Source organism: Mustela putorius, unplaced genomic scaffold (assembly GCF_011764305.1).
Source record: "Mustela putorius furo isolate JIRA1106 unplaced genomic scaffold, ASM1176430v1.1 tig00003937_pilon_pilon_pilon, whole genome shotgun sequence".
NCBI lineage: Eukaryota > Metazoa > Chordata > Mammalia > Carnivora > Mustelidae > Mustela > Mustela putorius.
The window spans coordinates 3,688,783-3,702,443 of NW_025422082.1; the positions used below are offsets into that span (position 1 = coordinate 3,688,783).

The 13,661-nt window shown below is 48.1% G+C and overlaps 1 long non-coding RNA gene across 1 annotated transcript in view; it reads left to right on the plus strand.

Annotated features, from left to right (window-relative positions):
* Positions 1–4,917: 4,917 nt before the first annotated feature.
* The window catches only part of LOC123388998, a 30,438-nt gene continuing 21,694 nt past the window's right edge, over positions 4,918–13,661 (plus strand). Inside the window, exon 1 of the long non-coding RNA XR_006603520.1 lies at positions 4,918–5,076. This is a non-coding gene — a long non-coding RNA (uncharacterized LOC123388998). The remainder of the gene's footprint in view (positions 5,077–13,661) is intronic.

Consider the following 13,661-nt stretch of genomic DNA (forward strand, 5'->3'; position numbering starts at 1 on the left):
AATCAGGCTCGAATACTGCCCTATTGAAGGTGGAGGACCCTTCAGCATACAGCTGAAGACCTAAGTAAGTTCCCAGAATAAATACTTTTAAGTTGGTGGGCTCAGGGAGGGCTTCACAGAGGAGATGACATCCAAGCTTTCACTTTTCTTGAGTATTTTCTTGGGTGTTCAGAATCTTGTAAAGCAAACTAAGTGTTAAAATATCTATCCATTCTGCTAAGAACAAGTAGGGAGAGAAAATACAAACTAGGGAGTGATAGGTCCTAGCTAAGGGAAACCTACCTCCTGTTCTTGCCTCCGCCGCTAACGAGTTGTGTGGCTGTGGGCCCACAAGCCTCTCATTTCTCATCAGCAAAGCAAACAAGACAGATAAGAGGACTCCTGAGATTCTGACTGTCTTAGTCTCCCCGCAGATGGTCTGCTGCTCCTTTCTCATGAACACCTGCTGCCTTGTGACGAGACAGGAAACGTGGCTAGAGGGTCTGCAGTCACTGCCTGCCGGGACAGTGTGGCAGCACACAGAGAGCAGGTGTGGGAAGGTGGGAGGAAGGGGGGCACCCAGGAGCTGGGTGGGCTCTCCAGTCAGATACCTATTGTGAGAGGGGTGTCTTATCACTGCCTGAAGGGCTGAGAGTTCAAGGCTGAGCAGCCAACCCTGTGCCCTTCCCCACCCCAAAGAGGTCACGATATTCTGGTCCAACGTGCTGGAAATGTCATCAAAGCAATTGCAAGGAGAAATAACAAAGTTATAAGAAAGATGAGGCAACTGGGAAAGCTCCTGACTCACAGGGAATCCAACCAAAGCTTTGCTTTGAGGTTTGTGGGTGAGTTTGACAACCTCCTCTCCTTTTGAGGGATTTTGTTTTCCCCGCCAATGTCTCATTCCTACCACCGACATCTCATTTTTATTCAAGCTGCAGCCCCTCTGGGGACAAAGTGTGGTTCCCGTTCACCTGCTGCACAGAAACAACACGTCGTCACAGACACCTCGGACAGGAGAGCCGGGGGAGCCTTGGCAAACCGAGCAAAGCCTTCGTTTTCCAGCTGAGGACACTGAAGCATAGATGACCTGCCCAAGGTCACAGAGTGGGCAAGGAGAAGTTAGGCTGTTGACTTCCAACTCCACACACTCTCTGTTAGAAGAGGCTACTCTTGAAGCAGACTTTCAAAAACGATCTAACTCCCAGAGCACTTCCTGTAGTTGGTGGGTGTTATGTGCTAGCGCTGTGGCTTGGCAGACAGGCTTCCCCCAGTTCTCAGTGCTACAATGACACTAACTTCTGTGGATCCAATATCCCCTCCCAAGAGATACCAGCTGGCCAGGGGCCAGTTCTTAGTGAACTCGAGGTCGGTCTTGGCATTGCTCCTTTGCTGATATTACCCCTTAAGGTAACTCTTTTGACTTGCATTTTGGAACAAAGCCCATCAACTGTATCGAAACCAAGTCCCAGCTGTGGGCTGTACAGCCCTTTCTAAAGGAGCCAGACTCGGAATCCTTGCAAGATAACCAATGGTGTGATTAGATGACTTGGTATCCCCAAAAAGCACACTGTGAAATGCAGGGTGGATGGAACCTTAGCTAATAGATTTCTACCCCTGCGAACAGTATAATGAATGCAGGCTGGCCTCCTGGCTTACCATGTAACGAGGTAGCCTAGAAAATTCCTTATCCATGTGGGAAGAGTAAAATTTAGCTATTCAAAAATAACACACTCAAGTCCTTAACCCAGGAAAGTTAAAAATTAATCAACAGATTCACATGGTATGCACAGTTTGTGTGAGCTAACAAATCAGTGGAGGGAAGGAAGGAAGTTTTAGATAGGTTCCCTGCCCTGCAGGTACTTCAAGATGAATATCGTAGTTCAGATTGTATAACAACATACCACAGACCAGATGGCTAAGAAACCACAAAAATTATCTTGCAGTTCTGGAAGCTGGAAGACAGAGATCTGAGCGCCTGCATGGTCTGGTTCTAGTGAGGGCCTTCTTTTAGCTGCCGATAGCCACCTTCTTAGATCCTCACTTGGTGGAAAGAGGGCAAGGGAGCTGTCTGGTGTCTCTTTTTATAAGGGCACTAATCCCATTCACGATGGCTCCGCTCTTATGACCTGATTACCTGCTAAAGGCCCCACCTCGTAATACCAGTACAAGGGGGGTTAGGATTCCAATTTATGAATTTTGGGAAGGATACAAATGTTTATAACAAAGAGTAATTCCACGATATTAGCATAATGAAGGGTGATTAGTACAGCACTAAGCACCTGCAAAGCAGGGGTGGGATGGGTTAGGAACAGAATGTCCAATCTCAGACTTGAGTTCCTATTTCAACACAACAGTAACAAAAAGCAATAGCTAACATTTATTGCATACTTACTGTCTGCCAGACACTGCATGTTATAGACTGGGCTCTCCAGAAGCAGATCTGGAGACAGAGTTTGGGGTATCAGGGCTCCCCACCTGTGAAGCAAAAAGGGTAGAAGACTGGGGGGAGGAAGAAGTCAATCCATGATGCAGGCCCCCAAAAGCCTTGGCCGCTCTGGCAAGAAATTCTAGAATGAGTTTGCCCATTACTATCTATGTCAGGCAGAACAGGCCGTGCCTTTATCCATTATCTTTTTCCTCAGTTATCAGAGTCCCCTGGAAAAGGGGGTGACCTCAGCTGGGGCAGTTTTCTGCAGCTGGGGCAGCCCCTGAAGGAGCCAAAAGCAGGTCCGCTGGTGGCTGACCACACTCTCTGCAGCTGGGCAGCAAATCCTTGAAGGGAGGCCAGGGCAGGGCATCTCCATGGTTACCATGTTATGCTAAACCCTTTGAATGTACTTAATCTTCCAATGAGACAGGAACTATCATTTCACAAATGAGTTAATGGAGGCTTGGAAATGGTAAATAATTTGTCCAAGGTTAGCAATGGATGATTGTGATATTGTGATTGATAAGAAGACAAATACATAGTCTTCATCCTGTTTTTGGCAGAGATCCTAAAACCCTCGAAATTTCCCAAGTGATAAGAGTAGTAAAGGAATGTTGATAATCCTAACCAGCCCCTTTCAACCATACCCAAGTTGATGTTAATGAGATGAATTCTGGAAAACACCTAAGAATGGGGTCTGGATACCAGAGGAACCAGCCTTGTGATTAGAGGGTTGAAACTTTCAGTCCTGGGGCGCCTGGGTGGCTCAGTGGGTTAAGCCGCTGCCTTCGGCTCAGGTCATGATCTCAGAGTCCTGGGATCGAGTCCCGCATCGGGCTCTCTGCTCAGCAGAGAGCCTGCTTTCCTCTCTCTCTCTGCCTGCCTCTCCATCTACTTGTGATTTCTCTCTGTCAAATAAATAAATAAAATCTTAAAAAAAAAAAAAAGAAAAGAAAAGAAACTTTCAGTCCTTACCCTCCCTCCCCCAAAACTCCAGAGAAGGGAGCTGACCTGAAGACAGAGTGTGATCACCAAGGGCCAATGCTTTAATCAATCATGACTAAGAAATGAAGCCTCCACAAAAGTCCAAAAGGATAGGGTTCAGAGAGCTTGCAGGTTAGGGAGCCAGAATGTCACCAGTCTGGGCCTTAAACACCATAAGGCTAGAAGCTCCTTTGTTCAGGATCTTACCCTATGTATCTCATCTGACTGTTGATTTGTGTCCTTTTACTATCCTTTGGAAAAACCCATAATGTAGTGAGTAAAAGGGTTTCCTGGGTTCTGTGAGCTACTCTAGGAAATTAATCAAATCCAAGATGGATATCATAGAAACCTCTGATTTAGAAGCACAGGGGACAACCTGGATTTGTGATTGTGATTGTGACAAGATCACTCTTGCTGGACTGAGGAATCTGATTTTGCCTCCAGGCAGCTACAGTCAGAACTGAGTTGAATTGTAGGACACCCAGCTGGTGGCCAAGAATTGCTTGATGGTGTGAGGAACCTTCTCCCAAAGCCTTGCACAGTGGAAATTGGGTGTAGAGACCCTTTTAATGATGGAAAGAGGTTTCAGCTAGTGAATCCAATTTTTGCATTTCTCTTTTACTTTTCCTCTCTCCGTCTGTTCTTATCCCAACTAGGGTAAAAGTTGGCTCTCACCCTCATCATCCTACCCATTTATGAAACTCAAATATAGTCTTGATTCTTCAGCTTTCATGGGAGTAAGTCCCTTTGATTATGACACCCTGGAAGAGAAACTTCCAGAAACCAGAACTGAATTTGCTTTTGTTTCTTATTTACCATAAGCACCTACCAGAGCTTGGCGTGTGTGAGGGGGGAGCGGGTTGGGGGAAGGTACTTTTTTTTTTTTTTTTTTTTTTTTTTTTTTAAAGATTTTATTTATTTATTTGACAGACAGAGATTACAAGTAGGCAGAGAGGCAGGCAGAGAGAGGAGGAAGCAGGCTCCCTGCTGAGCAGAGAGCCCGATGCGGGGCTCGATCCCAGGACCCTGGGATCATGACCTGAGCCGAAAGCAGAGGCTTTAACCCACTGAGCCACCCAGGCGCCCCATGGGGGAAGGTACTTTTTAAGATGCACCCAAATCGAAGCTGTCTTTATCAGTTTCCAGGATTGGAAGCAAGGGGCAGGCATCATCTGGCCACTGATGCGAGGAGGACAGCAGCTGAGGGGAGAGTCCTCCTTGCTCTCATTCTCTGCTACTAGCACAGCAGACCCCACTAGAGGCACAGCTCGCAGGTGCCTCCGTCACCTCACAATTACCACTGGAGCAACAGTACCTTTCTTCTGGTCCTTCCGAGTCCAGCGAGGGGCTGCCGAGGGAAAAGGAGACCCTTCTAGAAGGAAAGGCTCCAGAGATGCAGTTCAGAGATCTCACGGAAAGTCGGAACTGCGGGCCCGGGAAGTCTCGGTAGCACCAGAGGCTCCGAGGGGGCGGTACTCCGGGGCGGGGCTTGGGGGTGGGGCTCGGGGGCGGGACTCGGAGGGGCGGGGCGGGGGCTTGCAGAGAGCAGCTGGGCACGCCTCTGGGCCTTGGGGAGAACGGGTTCAAGACCTAGCTGGCGCTTTTTCTCGGACCGTCTCGGTGCAGGCACGGAGCGGAGCCCGGGGCTCTGGGAACAAAGGGTCGGCGCCCCGGGGAAGAAGGTGAGAGGGACCACCGCGCTCCAGGGCAGCCGGCGCTGCAGGGCTTCCGAGCCAGGAGCGCGGGTTGTCGGGCTCGGAGAGCCGTCGGGCGATCAAGTCCGGGAAGGACGCCGAGTCCGCTCGCGTAGGGGATCTCTGGGCGCGTAGGGGATCTCTGGGCCCCCTGGCTCGGTCCCAGCCTCCATGCTTCCCAGATAACGCTTTCCTTTCCAGCGGGTTTCTTGCGTCCAGATCCCTTCGTGTCTTCACGTCCGTCCACTCGGACAGACGCTGGCCCTAGTCACTGTTTGTGGCCTGTCGCTCTCTTCCGTCGCTGGGAGGAGCCCGGGAGCCACTGACCGAAACCTCCCCGCTCCTTTCACAAGATAAAATATGGGACCTCCAATCTTTGCCCTATGCAGCGACTCATCCCCTCTTCCAGTGGCGGGATCCTGCCCCGGGCAACTCTTCGGTGCAGGGAGAGAGACCGCCGCAGGAAGCCAGGGGGGTATTTGACTGATTTTAGGTAGAGGCTGGTGCGTCTGTCGTCTGTCGGGTCCTCACTACTTGACCCTTGCCCCTAATCTCAGGCCTGTTCCAGAGTCTCTAGAAGTCCCAGAAATTAGTTTTTATGTGGGTGACAGAGGTCCCCGGTCCAGCAGAGGACAGGGAGGTGAGGAGGGCACTTACTGTCCTCACTGCTGGCATTTTGCTGATAAATACTCCTTATGTGTGCCGCCACCCTGAACTTTTGCCACCTGCATTCCAAGATCACCATTGTTCTCATATTCTTTCTGGTCATCTTGGACAATCTGGTGGCTGTGCTGAGAATGCCTTGGGAAGTGGCAGCCCAGGCAGCTGGCTACTACCCTTTGGGGACTTATGTGATATCTGGGTGGCCTTTGACATCCTGTGTTTCACTGCCTCTGTCTTGAACCTGTGCCTCATTTGCCTGAAGCACTCTCTGGCCATGGCTGGCACCTCCTACCACCAGCAGCACGAGACCTACCCATGGCTTCTCTAGTGACCATTGATTAGCCTGGCTGCTGTCAGTTCTCCTCTCCCTCATCCCTGTCCAGCTGCACTCTGGCCTCAGCAGATGGGGCTGGTGGCGCAGGGTGGAGTCCTGCCCGTCTGTACAGAGCCCTCTAGATATGTTCAAAGATGCAGCCCCAGCCACACATGGCCACCATGCAGAATGTTATAAGATGAGCCATGGAACTAGCCCGTGGAGTTTGGGAGCCTACAGGAATTGAGTCTCAGGTTACGGTCACTTCTGTGGTGTCAGGGATACCCTGTGGGATCTGTATGGTATTTTGGTACCATATTCCTCTGAATCCCTAGACCCTCTGTGGGTTATCTCTTTCATCGCTGTAACTAGTCTTCATGGCATCAAGGCAATCCTCATCCCAGAGTCTTACTGGACATGGCATGTAGTCCTTGATCAAAAAGACCTTTTCTAATTCCTGAAATCCTTGAAGGGAATCGAAGTCATTGATGGCACAGCTAAAGCATATGCTTTATATGCAAATACGCTTTGGCGCTATAGAGGGTCAGTGACTGAAGACAGAGAAAGTGGACAGGGTAACTTTGGAGGGGAGGGTCTAGGTGTGTAAGGGGGTAGGGTGGAGAAGTGGGTGAATTGATAACACTGATAGAAAGCGTTATCATTTGGCCAGGAGCTGGCTCTGCCTCACAGCCTCTTTCCTTCCTTGCTGCCGGGGTGTAGTCTGCAAACTGAGTTTACCACAACTGGGTGGTGGTGGTAGAGTTGGTAGTGGGGGATGGTGGTAGTGATGGTGAGGATAGTATTGGTAGTGATTGGTGGTAGTTATTGTGGTATTGCTGGTGACTGGTGATGGTGGTGATGGGTGTTGTAGTGGGGATGGTGATAATGGTGCTAATGATGATAGTTGGAGTCGTGGCAGAGGTGGTGATGATGGTGGTGGCCATAATGAAGATGGCAGTGGTGATGGTGGAAGGATGATTGGGTAGATTTAGGGGTAGAACCACCAAAAAGTAGGAGAGAGAGTCAGAACTTTAGAGTGAATCAGTGTCATAGTCCATAGTTCCAAGATGGGGAGTCAGTTGACTGAGGTCACCCTGTGAATGGGGGACCAAGAACAAACCAGGAACCCAGTGCCATAACTCATACTTGTATTGGGGACATCTGGACTAAAGGCAGCTCCAGTGCCCTGAGGTCTATCCCTGGCCAGTGGGCACGGTTGCCATGCAACTGCTGGCATCCCCCCACCCCCCAGGCATGGAGCTGCAGAGGCTAGTCTTAAAGCATACCTGGCCAAGCCGTAATTCCTGATTTGCTCAGTAGCATTCAGTTCAGTTGGCCAACTAGTATCTGGGGGGACTTGAGGGACTGAATCAAAAAGCAATAAAACTTTGAGGTGAGAGAAGAGGATCATAGAACACAGGGATGCTATGGCAGGAGGTCTTAGAGGGAGAGCTGGTAACCTTAGACCTGAGAGGTGGGCAGAAGTTGTATTTCTGAGGGCAGCTCTGTCTGTGGATCAACTTTTCCCAGTGCCAGGTGAGAAACAGGCTGAGGGTCCTCAGAGCCAGCTTCTGCGGGGACAGCTTGTTCCCATGCTTAGCCAGGACCATGACCACTAAGTTAACCCTGTGACATCCTTCCCCTCCCTCATAGGGTAGAGGCTGGGCAGGCAGGGTGCAATGGCCCCTTCTACTTCTGTCTAGAATTTATTTGGAATGGTGGAGGAAAGTTGGCAAGATCTAGGGCTAGCAGCCAGACCTGTGATTTTGTGGCTTTGGACTCTGGGTCCTTAGCCAGAGGAGGTCAGTAAAGCCTTTGATCTGGCTCTTTCAGAGCTGGAGCTCCCAGATACCTCACCTGCACATCACAGAGCTGAGGGGGCTGTGGGGGGTGGTGGTGTCCCATCTTGACCAGTCCTAATGTGCAATGCAGTGTGCTAGATGTGTTATGTGGGTTTCTCATCATTCAGTGTCCATTGCTAACCGAGGCCCAAAGTATTAACCTATCCCCAGGTCACAGATAAAGAAACCACTAAATAGAGATAGTTAAGTCAAATTGTATTTATTTGAGAGACAGCAAGAGAGGGAACATAAGCGGGGAGAGTGGGGGGACCTGCTTCCTTCTTACATTGATGTAGGTAGGGATCTCCCCTTTCGGTGCCAAGTACAGACGTGTGTGGCCCCAGCCTGGCTTTTATGTTGTTCTGGGGGCAGAGGTGCATGTTGGTTGTCACTGGGGTGGGTGGGTGGTTGGAGCTGCTCATATTCTCACTCGGGCAACCGTGGGGGCAGCTGTGGGGGCAACAGTGGAAGCGGGAGAAGAATGAGGCACAAACCAGTCCGCTGCAAGAGAAGGGGAGCAGGGGACAACAGTGGAAAAGACCGCTGCCCGAGCAACTCCACAGTCTCACTTTATTAGATAGGAACAATAACCCAGGAAGAGGTGAAGGTCAAACGTTAGTCACATGTCTTGTGGACAAACAAGAAGCAGGGTAAAGTTGATAGTTAACCAAGCACATTTCAGAGGACTCCTAACTAACTAACAGCAGGCGCTTTGGGGAGGAGAAAGGAGAGACAACGGAAAAGGAAAAAGGAAGCTGGCGGTGTTCCGCCCTCAGGGCCGGCTTTCCCAGCTGCTCTGCTTCCCCCCCCCCACCCCCACCCCTGAACTGGCGGGGCAATCCCAGCTGCTCATGCTCAGCCTCAAGGTTGTGTATCGTCCTTTCCCCCAAAGACCTGTTGCTAGTACATGTTTTTCTTAAGGCCGTATCTGAATGTGCTTGGTAACTAGTAAAATCATCCAGGGTTTATATTTTAAGTTAATACATTGTTCTGAGAGGCAGTTGCAGTGGGCCACCTTTCCAAGTGTACCGGGATGGGCTGGCATGGCCCCATGTGGTCAGGAGACCAGGCATCCAAGCTCTGGCTCCATCATTACCTGGAAGTGTGAGGTAAGGCAAGGCACCTGCCTTTGCAGAATCTTCCCAGGCAGGTCCATTGTCTGTGAAACCTGGGTTAAATGTACATCAGGCCTCCTGGCCCTGAGCAGGCATCTGTCCTACTGGCCTGTCCCCTTCCCTGGTGAGCTGGGCCCTGTAGGGGTTAGGCGCAGGTTGAACGGGGGCCTGGTGGAAAGCTGCCCAGAGTGAGAAGGGGACAAGGCTGTTCTTGGGAATGTTCTGGCCACTTGACTTTCTGGGGCCTCTGGCTTGTCACAGCAGTCGTCAGTCCAGGCAGCTTGGGTGGACGCGATGCGGCTGTTGTTGAGAAAGAGCGGGGTGGGGGGGGAGGCGGTGGAGATTGCCGAGGGCTGTCCCTAGACTGCAGGAGGCTTGGTGACTTCGGGAGGGCCTTCCCTGTATCGTAGACACGCTGCCTCTCCTCGCAGCAGGCATGCTGACCCAGAAGGAAACTGAGTGGTGAGGAGGAGCCCGAGGAGAACTGGGCTTGGGGCCCCACACAGAGCCACACCAGGAGGCCAGCTGGCAGCTTTGAGTTCAAGTCCTCCAAAGACTTGAACTCTGGCTCTGGATGCCTCTCTGTGAAGCTAGCTGTCTTGACCCAGAACTCACCTTCAGTACCCTGCCCCAATTCTCCGGTTTCCCATCTGCCTGTGTTGGGCTCAGGACCTGGTTTCTTAATGGATTCTGGAAACAGTTTACTGCCTTGTCTCTTGCTTGGGTGAGAAGCCCCTTGAAGCTGGCAGCATGCTTTATCTTTCTCTTATATGAAACTTGATGTTTCTCTTCAGAAAGCACTAGAAATACTGGTTTGAGAGCATGGTGGGGGCCAGGCTAGGTGCTGGAAATGAGAAGAATGGCCGTCGAGCAATCAGCAGAGACCTGACAGTATTGCCAGAGCCACTCAGCCCTCAGAGGAGCCCCATGTATCTTTCCTTTCTGCTCTCTTGCCTCCTGTCCTTTTCAGGGGCATTGAACTGGGCTTCTGGAGCCAGAGCCCAGAGTGTTTGAGAGCTGGCTCTGCCATTTATCGGCTGTGTGACCTTGGGAAAATCACTTAACTACTCTGTTTTAAAAGATTACGTCTATAAAACGGGAATGATGATAGTACTACCATCCTGACGTTGTGAGGATGAAACGAGCTAAGTGAAGGGCACAGAGGGTGCCTGGCATGGAGTCAGCCAGTGCCACACGTGTAAGCTGCTCTCCAACCCTTGTGGCAGCCTTGTTGCCTCCTGGGGCCATCCTGGGACCCTGTGTTTTCTTTGTTCACTTGTGGAATTTTCTTGCTGGTGAATGATTACATTGGATGTCCTAACAGATACGTCAAGTAGAGTGTGCATTTTTTATTTTTTAAGAATTTATTTATTTATTTGTTTGAGAGAGAGCAGGGGGTGGAGAGAGAGTGAAGGGTAAAGAATCTCAAGCTGACTTGGCACTGAGTGGAGCCTGATGCAGGCCAGTGTAGGACCCTTGCAGGCTTGATGTGGGGCCTGATCCCGTGGCCCTGAGATCATGGCCTGAACCAGAGCCAAGAGTCAGATGCTTAGCGGGCTGAGCCACCCAAACCCCCCGTGGTTTGTTTTAAATAGTGCTTGTAGGGGCATGAACTCTCACATGCTTTTCTTTTTTTTTTTATTTTTATTTTTTTATTTTTTATTTTTTATAAACATATATTTTTATCCCCAGGGGTACAGGTCTGTGAATCACCAGGTTTACACACTTCACAGCACTCACCAAATCACATACCCTCCCCAATGTCCATAATCCCACCCCCTTCTCCCAAACCCCCTCCCCCCGGCAACCCTCAGTTTGTTTTGTGAGATTAAGAATCGCTTATGGTTTGTCTCCCTCCCAATCCCATCTTGTTTCATTTATTCTTCTTCTACCCACTTAAGCCTCCATGTTGCATCACCACTTCCTCATATCAGGGAGATCATATGATAGTTGTCTTTCTCTGCTTGACTTATTTCGCTAAGCATGATACGCTCTAGTTCCATCCATGTTGTCGCAAATGGCAAGATTTCATTTCTTTTGATGGCTGCATAGTATTCCATTGTGTATATATACCACATCTTCTTGATCCATTCATCTGTTGATGGACATCTAGGTTCTTTTCATAGTTTGGCTATTGTGGACATTGCTGCTATAAACATTCGGGTGCATGTGCCCCTTTGGATCACTACATTTGTATCTTTAGGGTAAATACCCAGTAGTGCAATTGCTGGGTCATAGGGCAGTTCTATTTTCAACATTTTGAGGAACCTCCATGCTGTTTTCCAGAGTGGCTGCACCAGCTTGCATTCCCACCAACAGTGTAGGAGGGTTCCCCTTTCTCCGCATCCTCGCCAGCATCTGTCATTTCCTGACTTGTTGATTTTAGCCATTCTGACTGGTGTGAGGTGATACCTCATTGTGGTTTTGATTTGTATTTCCCTGATGCCGAGTGATATGGAGCACTTTTTCATGTGTCTGTTCGCCATCTGGATGTCTTCTTTGCAGAAATGTCTGTTCATGTCCTCTGCCCATTTCTTGATTGGATTATTTGTTCTTTGGGTGTTGAGTTTGCTAAGTTCTTTATAGATTCTGGACACTAGTCCTTTATCTGATATGTCGTTTGCAAATATCTTCTCCCATTCTGTCAGTTGTCTTTTGATTTTGTTAACTGTTTCCTTTGCTGTGCAAAAGCTTTTTGATCTTGATGAAATCCCAGTAGTTCATTTTTTCCCTTGCTTCCCTTGCCTTTTGCGTTGTTCCTAGGAAGATGTTGCTGCGGCAGAGGTCGAAGAGGTTGCTGCCCGTGTTCTCCTCAAGGATTTTGATGGATTCCTTTCGTACATTGAGGTCCTTCATCCATTTTGAGTCTATTTTTGTGTGTGGTGTAAGGAAATGGTCCAATTTCATTTTTCTGCATGTGGCTGTCCAATTTTCCCAGCACCATTTATTGAAAAGGCTGTCTTTTTTCCATTGGACATTCTTTCCTGCTTTGTCGAAGATTAGTTGACCATAGATTTGAGGGTCTATTTCTGGGCTCTCTATTCTGTTCCATTGATCTATGGGTCTGTTTTTGTGCCAGTACCATGCTGTCTTGATGATGACAGCTTTGTAATAGAGCTTGAAGTCCGGAATTGTGATGCCACCGACGTTGGCTTTCTTTTTCAATATCCCTTTGGCTATTCGAGGTCTTTTCTGGTTCCATATAAATTTTAGCATTATTTGTTCCATTTCTTTGAAAAAGATGGATGGTACTTTGATAGGAATTGCATTAAATGTGTAGATTGCTTTAGGTAGCATAGACATTTTCACAATATTTATTCTTCCAATCCAGGAGCATGGAACATTTTTCCATTTCTTTGTGTCATCCTCAATTTCTTTCATGAGTACTTTATAGTTTTCTGAGTATAGATTCTGTGTCTCTTTGGTTAGGTTTATTCCTAGGTATCTTATGGTTTTGGATGCAATTGTAAATGGGATTGACTCCTTAATATCTCTTTCTTCTGTCTTGCTGTTGGTGTAGAGAAATGCAACTGATTTCTGTGCATTGATTTTATATCCTGACACTTTACTGAATTCCTGTATAAGTTCTAGCAGTTTTGGAGTGGAGTCTTTTGGGTTTTCCACATAGAGTATCATATCATCTGCGAAGAGTGATAATTTGACTTCTTCTTTGCCGATTTGGATGCCTTTAATTTCCTTTTGTTGTCTGATTGCTGAGGCTAGGACCTCTAGTATGATGTTGAATAGCAGTGGTGATAATGGACATCCCTGCCGTGTTCCTGACCTTAGCGGAAAAGCTTTCAGTTTTTCTCCATTGAGAATGATATTTGCGGTGGGTTTTTCATAGATGGCTTTGATGATATTGAGGTATGTGCCCTCTATCCCTACACTTTGAAGAGTTTTGATCAGGAAGGGATGTTGTACTTTGTCAAATGCTTTTTCAGCATCTATTGAGAGTATCATATGGTTCTTGTTCTTTCTTTTATTGATGTGTTGTATCACATTGACTGATTTGCGGATGTTGAACCAACCTTGCAGCCCTGGAATAAATCCCACTTGGTCGTGGTGAATAATCTTTTTAATGTACTGTTGAATCCTATTGGCTAGTATTTTGTTGAGTATTTTCACATCTGTGTTCATCAAGGATATCGGTCTATAGCTCTCTTTTTTGGTGGGATCCTTGTCTGGTTTTGGGATCAAGGTGATGCTGGCCTCATAAAATGAGTTTGGAAGTTTTCCTTCCATTTCTATTTTTTGAAACAGTTTCAGGAGAATAGGAATTAGTTCTTCTTTAAATGTTTGGTAGAATTCCCCCGGGAAGCCGTCTGGCCCTGGGCTTTTGTTTGTTTGGAGATTTTTAATGACTGTTTCAATCTCCTTACTGGTTATGGGTCTGTTCAGGCTTTCTATTTCTTCCGGGTTCAGTTGTGGTAGTTTATATGTTTCTAGGAATGCATCCATTTCTTCCAGATTGTCAAATTTATTGCCGTAGAGTTGCTCATAGTATGTTCTTATAATAGTTTGTATTTCTTTGGTGTTAGTTGTGATCTCTCCTCTTTCATTCATGATTTTATTTATTTGGGTCCTTTCTCTTTTCTTTTTGATAAGTCGGGCCAGGGGTTTATCAATTTTATTAATTCT